This window comes from Pongo pygmaeus, chromosome 13 (assembly GCF_028885625.2).
Source record: "Pongo pygmaeus isolate AG05252 chromosome 13, NHGRI_mPonPyg2-v2.0_pri, whole genome shotgun sequence".
NCBI classification, from domain to species: Eukaryota; Metazoa; Chordata; class Mammalia; order Primates; family Hominidae; genus Pongo; species Pongo pygmaeus.
In genome coordinates this window covers 98,545,479-98,553,376 of record NC_072386.2, presented here as the reverse complement: position 1 = coordinate 98,553,376, position 7,898 = coordinate 98,545,479, and the positions used below count along the sequence as shown (strand labels likewise).

Genomic DNA, 7,898 nt, shown 5'->3' with positions numbered 1-7,898 from the left:
ACCTACTTCCCCAGCCTCTTCTTCTGTACCGGCCCTCACCATGTACCTCACCCCAGCCATCCTGAGCAGCACTGTTTTATTTCACTCTCCTCTGACCAATTTTCATGACTAGTTCCCAGCCTTTTGGTTCTCAATTCACACCCCACCTCTCCCCAGGGCCCGTTCTAAAACCTCGAGCCTCAGTTAAATGCCACCCACCTCCCACTCCACACCCCCTTATGGATTCCTTTCAAGCCAGATTCCAGCCCACTTGATACTCTTTGAAACTATTCCAGCGCTTTTTCTCTTTTAACATTTATTGTCTGAATTATTTATCTGCCTGCATAGCACCCGCGGTTGTTAATAATAAGTTTCTTTTTTATATATTAACATGTACTCCCATGGCTCTCCAACCACATGACTGTTTTCCAGTTCCATTCTGCCCCAGGCCCTTTGTGCCTTTTTCCCTGTGCCCCAAATGCAGTCCCCACCTTCACTTCCTGTTACCCAACCCTTGCCCTAACCATCCCTCACTAAAGAACTATTCCCCACTCTTTTTCTGGGTCTCAGCCCAATAATTATTTTTTTCAGAAAGCCAGGTTTCTCTGATCAATATATGTCAATTTCACAAGTTATCTATTTCATTGCACCAGTATCTGCTCTTTTATATTTATTTGGGTAATTTACTGATGAGGTATAGCTGCTCTAAAAAAGTTGTAAGCTTAAGAAGGCAAGATACTATATTTGTTTTTGCTCACCATTGTTACTGCTTTAACATCCAGTAAAGCACCTGGCACGTAGCTGTTCCAGGGGCCCAGTAGTTATTTGTTGCTAAATATATACGTGAATGAATAGGTTGGTGTCATGTGGTATGGGACCTCATATACCGTGCCATGGGATTTCCATGACCTCTAGCTACAGTGATGGATGAATAACAAAAACAATGCAGCTAAAATAGCATTTTAATTTCAGCTTCTCCTTAGCCTGGAAGCTTTTAGTCAAGAAAATGTGACCATTTTCTTAAGACTAGATATTGAAAGCTGTGGTTTTAACAGAGTTTTGTTTATCTTCAACATTGAGATTTTTTTGTGCATGAGACCTTACACTAAGACTTGGCTCCCAAAGGATGCTGTCACTGACTCATTGAGAAGAGATTTTAAAATGTGGTTTCTAATCAAATCATCTGTAGAGCTATCAGGTGCTTCCTATGAATTCTATGGTAATTAAGATACTGCCATGAGATATCAGTCATTAGGAACTTTTCTCATAATCGCATCAGTTGTCCTGAAAATAAAGTCTCTTAAGCCATTACTCAGGCACATTGATTTATGAAATCTAACGACCTGGGGCCACAATTAGGATTTCATAGTGATGGAATGCCTTCTGGTAACTCCTTTGCTCTGGAGACCAGAGAATGAATTTACAATTCTTAAGATCAGGACATGGTTGTGCATATTTCTGAACTTGGAAACAAAACAGAGTATTTATTAGTCAATTGAACTCCATATCCAGAGTCCCCTCGATACCAGTCTCTTAAAGGCCCTGGGCCACAAGAACAAGTAAAAAATTTAGAAAGTCAGCATTCAGTTCTCCATTCAAGCTGCTAAGCAAGCTCTTACCCCCTTGCCATCTTATCCAGCACAAGGCAGAAGAGGCTAGATTTCAACTGTGGCCTTCAACCAAGAACGGAGGATTCCAGTCAGAAGGAGAGGTGTATCTGCCAGTGACTACCTTCCTCTCTGCAAAGCAGCAGGAACAGGGCCCATAGAAATGCCAAAATCAGAACAAGCAAACAGACCAACCAAGCACAGTTCCTCCTTCTCGTAGCACAAAGTCCAGGATAAGATCTTCTGATCTCTCTGGATTCCTTCTCTCCTGTCTCTCTGCTCTGCCTATGGTATATATATAATTTTGCTTCTCAGCAATATCCTCATAAGCATCTTTTCTTCCAGAGTGAAGCCCACAGACTTCATTCTCTTGTATTTTTCAGGATTAAACATCCTGTGCATTCTTCTCTGCACCCTTCTGAGTTCCCTACTCCCCAACATACACACACCATGCAAATAATTCTCCTTGTTGTATCTGACTTCTTGCAGACACTCCTCAGCCATAAAATAATGAATGGCTGTTAATGGGATGATAGACATCCACTGTGCTGTGACAGATGGAAGGATTGGCCCTTCCAGGCTGATGCTATTGCATACTCCCTCCAAGCCAACCTCAGGGTAGTCAGAGTGATATTATTTGAAATAGAGATTCTATCTTTTCACCACCCCCTCCCCATTTAACAATCTTGGATGTCTCCACAAAGCCTAAATAACAAAACCAACTCCTTACTAGCATTCGTTGACCTTCATGCCCTCTGCCCAGTGTTACCTTCCATCGTTCTCCCTGGGGCTCCCATTCCATACTTCCACACATCAACTCTCCTCATGTGGCTGTCACAACAACCTTCTCCATGTCTCCCTGCCTTGCCAAGGCTGTTTTGTCTAGCTTACGTAAGTTTATACTTGGACACCTCCACCTGGAAAACAATGCCTTTCAGAAACATATTTTAGACCCCTTCCCTTCCCTTCTTCCCAACCCTCTCCACTCGCAGATGTAGGAATTGCTTTCCCTATGCTCTCTTAGCTTCTAATTACACTTATATTTCATTTCTAAACTTCCAGATTAGGAGACCCTGGGGTATCAGATATAAATGAAGGGTCTGAGAGCCAAAATCAAATTATCACTGGGGGAAAGGGAGATGAACCAGCATATATGGTCACACTAGCCATCAAGTGTGGATGAAATGGGTGTGTGGGGAACGGTACCTAGAGTCAAGGTCATATTTAGGAGTACGGACAGAAGTTCAATCCAAGGGGCCATAGACAGTCAGAAACCAGACACGCTAGAGTTAGGTAAGAAGGGGGAACTGTACAAAATCATATCAGAATGTAGAGAAGGGAAGAAAACAATTGTGTTTGGAGGAGTTGGTTAAGTCAGCTTTCACCAAAGATGACATTTCAACTGAATTTTGATAAATTTGTATTTGTCAGTCTCAAAAGGAAGAAAGGATATCTCAAGCCCCTGTCATCAGTGTTCCCAGCAGCCAGGGAGATAAATGGATGATCACACCAGACAGCGAGGAAGTAGCAGCTGTATTTATTTTCTGTAAAAATGTTATCACTGCAGTTTGCAATTTTGAAAACCATTTGTAATTTGTCAGCAGATTATATGGAAATAATGATAAAAATTATCTAGGGTTTTCCTTCAAGCTGATTCAAGCTTATGCATACTTAAGCTCATGGAGTCAGGAAAATTTATAAATTCTGATTCCAAAATCATGAGGAACCTATTGGGTCATTATGTTGTAATGATAAATCTACTATTTATACAGAGATTTGCAGTTTGTTTTAAGAATAACAGCTGGCACTTTCTGTGTGTCTGTAAGTATTCTCCAATGCGTTATCCTATTTAATCCTTACAGCAATTTTGTAGCTAAGTCCTGATGTTATCCACATTTTACAGATAATGAAACTGAGGCATAGAGAAGATGCATAACTCAGCCAAGACCATAACACAAGTATTTGAAACTAGGCAAGTTGACACCAAAAACTCAAGCTGTTTGTCTATTGAATGCCCTCCAGCGCTTCTAAATGAGGAAAGGGCAGATTTTGTGAAGGGAGTTCTTTGGAGGGAACTATTCCATTGAGTTCTTTTCAACTCCAGATGAGTGAGTGGGACTTTAGTAGGACCATTGCGGAGCTTTGAGTTTTGTTCCCCGCAGTGGGTTGATGTAGAAATTGGTGTCCCACATTTTCCCACATGCCTGGGAATTCTAGGGAGTGAGAGATTAAGAGCTTGGGGCAGAGCCAGGAGAGAATGTTTGCTGTTATCAGTTTGCTTTCTCCGGTTGTTGGAACAAGGGATTTGTGGGTACTTTTTGTGGCCCAGTTGTGGGCCATGTGCAGGAGAAAAGCCTGTGTGTGTGTTTGTGTGTGTGTGGGTATGGGTTGTGGGGGAGGGGGGAGGTGTATCTTTCAACATCTTCAGTAGTGTCATCTTGAGGTAGGGAAGGAAGTGATGGTGGTAGTTGGGGAGATGGATATCTCTGCAATCCTAAAACTGAGGAAAGAATTGAAAGAGACCAGCTAGAATAGTGGTACATCCACTCCTGTCCAGGAACTGAAGGATAGAAGGGCCTAGGAGGGACCCTTCGAAGAACCCACAAAAATGCCCAGTAAAAAAAGAGTGAGCTGTAGGCATTTGCCTGATCCAGAGAGCTCAGAATCAGCTTAGAATAAAATTCATTCCAAAAATACTTACCTGAATTTATCCCTCCTCTGTCTTCCTCCACAACCTGAGAACTTGGGGGAAATCAAAACAGAAGCCAGTAAGGGGATTGAAGGCCAGAGTGCCCCAGGTGGAGGACAGATGGAAAAATGAAGAATCCAGCCATGCCCTTCATGCCATTGCTGGCTTCAAAGCCAAACAGCTCAAAATAAGAGTGGGGGAAGGCTTGACACTAAACCAAATTTGGCATTGTGATTCATTTCTGGGAGTGGACACATTCAAATATCAGCATTGAGATTATGATTTCAAAGGGCCTGTTGCACTCTGACCTACGAGGAAGTGAACAATGAGAGCTGACTAGGGCAGAAGATTATCCCATTGAATAGTTTTGTTTTTTTTTTTTTTTTTTGAGATGGAATCTTGCTCTGCCACCCACGCTGGAGTGCAGTGGTGTGATCTTGGCTCACTGCAAGCTCCACCTCCCGGGTTCATGTCATTCTCCTGCCTCAGCCTCCTGAGTAGCTGGGACTACAGGTGCCTGCCACAACACCCGGCTAATTTTTTGTATTTTTAGTAGAGACGGGGTTTCACCATGTTAGCCAGGATGGTCTCGATCTCCTGACCTCGTGATCTGGCCACCTTGGCCTCCCGAAGTGCTGAGATCACAGGCATGAGCCACTGCATCCGGCCCCATTGAATAGTTTTTCAAGGTAGAGTAGGAATCACAAATAAAAGTGCATCTCCTATGAAGCAACCTTAGAAGTTTTACTACCCAAAACTCCACTTTGAAAACACTCCTGGTAGAAATGAGCAGATAAAAACAAAAATAAATACAGGAGGGAACTTGAAGAGGTATAGAAAGGAGTGATCAAGTTACTTAATAAAGTTGTTGTCTTTTTTTTTTTAAAGACAAGCACTAAAGAAAACAAAAGAAAAATAGAATTATAATTTTAGACAAGTCACAGCAGAGGTGGGGCTGAGGGTAGGATTAAAGATAAAAGTAACATGAGAACATGCTGCACAACCTGTATTTTTATGAAAGACATAAATAGTAATACATTTAAAATACTATTAGCATATTTAAACATTGATATTAACAGCGTAAGCTGGAAAAGGGAAAGAGAAAAAAGAAACAACAGATGTTTTGCATTGAATAAATCAAACTTTGTATTTAAGAGTTTAATTGTATTTTACTATCAAAAGCTTTCATAATAGAAAGCACACAAGAATGTAATATTACAGTAATTAAAATAGATGTAAATGGTTAAGCTCACCAATTAAAAGAGTGTCCATTGAGATTTTTAAAAACAGAAATTGTGTGGTCGACAGACACACAAATCAAAAGGATGCAAGAAAATTTCAAAATCTAAGGATGAGAAAAGAAATATCAGGCCAATATGAAGCAAGTGAAATCTGGAATAACAGTCTTGAAAACTGTAGGGAAACAATATCTTAAAGAAAAATATTCTAAACCAACAGAGCAAGATGAAAGGCCCATCATGAGCACATATGCCCCTAAAATGTAGCCTCCAAATACTTATATATAATTTATAAAACTGTGAGAAGCAGCAGATATAGCAGCAATTATAATCAGAGATTTTTAAACACCTCTCTTTAAAAACACAACAGATCAAATACCCAAAAATCAATAGGTGATTACCTGATCTGAATAATACAAGTTCACTAGCCAATTAAGAATATACCTTATACTTAAGTAAGGTTTTTGGGGGGAATGAATGTATGTTTTAACATCAGATAATCGATTAAATTGATACAGATAATTATTAAAAATAATTTATCTGTATCAATATATAAAAGAAAACTGCATATAATTACCTGATACATGAAGAAAATCATGTGATATGTTCAGTGTCTACTTCTGATCACAAGAGAAAACAAAAACAAACATGAATTTCAGCAACCAAGGATAAAGGTTTCATATCAAAAATCTATTGCAAACATCATACTCAATGGAGAAACCTTAGATACATTCTCTTGAAGATCACGTAGAGACAAAGGATGTCTCCCATCACTGCTACTTTTAAGACAGAGTAGAGTTTCAGAATTGAGGCAGGGCCTTTCAAAAGATGATCAGTTGATGTTCAAGAGGGAAAAGGTTCATTTGTCGAAAGGTCAATGAGATGCAAGAAAGGGATCCTTGAGCATCAGTTTACTGATGGTCAAGAGTCCTCATGTCCTTTACTGGTTCTGCATTAACTGATAACAGAAAGTGCCTCATGAGGGAGCCAAGTCAAAAGGGAATGAGGGTGAAGGTGTGTGGACACTCACTCTTGGCCGGGGGCTTCACCTTCATTACCTCATGCAGTCCTCTCAATAACTCAGCCAGGGAATGGCTGTGATTTAATCCATTCCACAGACAAAAAAATTGAGATCCAGGAAGATTAAGTAATTTATCTCCAGTCTGCACAGGCCTCAGAGGCACCTGCCCTGCCTGAGGAGAGGGAGGTCATCTCATGCAGCTCCAACAGCCACTGTTCCTTCTACGAGATCTAGGGGCTGGGCTGCAGCCATGTCCTACTGCTGACAGGAACAGAAGGCTCGAATCATATTTGTGACCAAAGAAGACCACAAAACTCCAAGCAATGCAGAGCTGGTGGCTGATGACCCCAACGATCCCTCCCTAAGAGGAGCATGGATTGATGCTGCCAAATGGAGACTTTAACTGGCACTGCCTCTTCCTTAGCGGAATGGCCAATGGCTCCTACAGGGAACAGTTCAAGGCAGCCTTTCCCTGCTTCCACCATAACATGAGCAGGTCAAGGGGTCAGACTGTGTAGACCAGTTCTGAGCCATGCAGGAAGGCAGGCAGGAATATCCAGATCTCTATCCCCAAGAAGGGGAGGAAGAGGTAGAGAAGAAGCCAGCAGAACATGTAGAAGAAACAGCTCCCAATGAGGCTACTGCAACTAAAGAAAAGGAAGAGTCAAGTTAACGAAGGCCACACGGCTCTGGGCTCCAATCCTTCCACTTCAAGGTAATACAAATCTTTTGCAAAAGACCTTTTAGTCACTCTCCAAGAGAGCCTCTTTCCCTCTGTTGTCCTGTGCACTGTAATATACAGAATTGCTTATTTTGATGATCACAGGTTTTGGCCTCTTAACATATACACTGAAAAAAAATGAGAGTTGTAAGTGCGCATGTTCTACCTAAACCTGCCAGCAAATGTAGCCATCACTTTTGAATACTTCCTCAGATTGCCCTGAATTTTTGCCACTTTTAAATAATGCACTGATTTTCAGTGACTGAAAATCATTATCCAGGAATGTTTCTTGTGTTTGAGCAGATTTATTCTCCTTCATTGTATCCCGTTTAGTAGATTGTATACCCCTTTGAGAAGTAATGCAAGTAATAGAAACAAAAATATCTTCCTTTAAAAATGCTAGGCTGAGGCCCTATCTACTAGAAGAGGCCAGATGATGATCAAATATATCTTTCTCCAAACCCATCTTGACCTTGTGTATATGAGGGGGTACTGTACTTCATTCCTGATACATTCTGGTTTCCATGTTGGCATTGAGTTCCTGGTTTTCTGTGTTTGGATGGTGAAAATTTGGACCCTCCCAATCATAGCTCCTTTCTAAGCGAAGGGAGAGGCTGGTTTTTGCTGTTCCTTGTTATTCTGA

At 41.1% G+C, this 7,898-nt stretch overlaps 1 pseudogene; it reads left to right on the top strand.

The window, feature by feature from the left end:
* Positions 1–6,784: 6,784 nt before the first annotated feature.
* Positions 6,785–7,207, top strand: LOC129044331 (mitochondrial intermembrane space import and assembly protein 40-like; annotated as a pseudogene).
* The last annotated feature ends 691 nt before the right edge of the window (positions 7,208–7,898 follow it).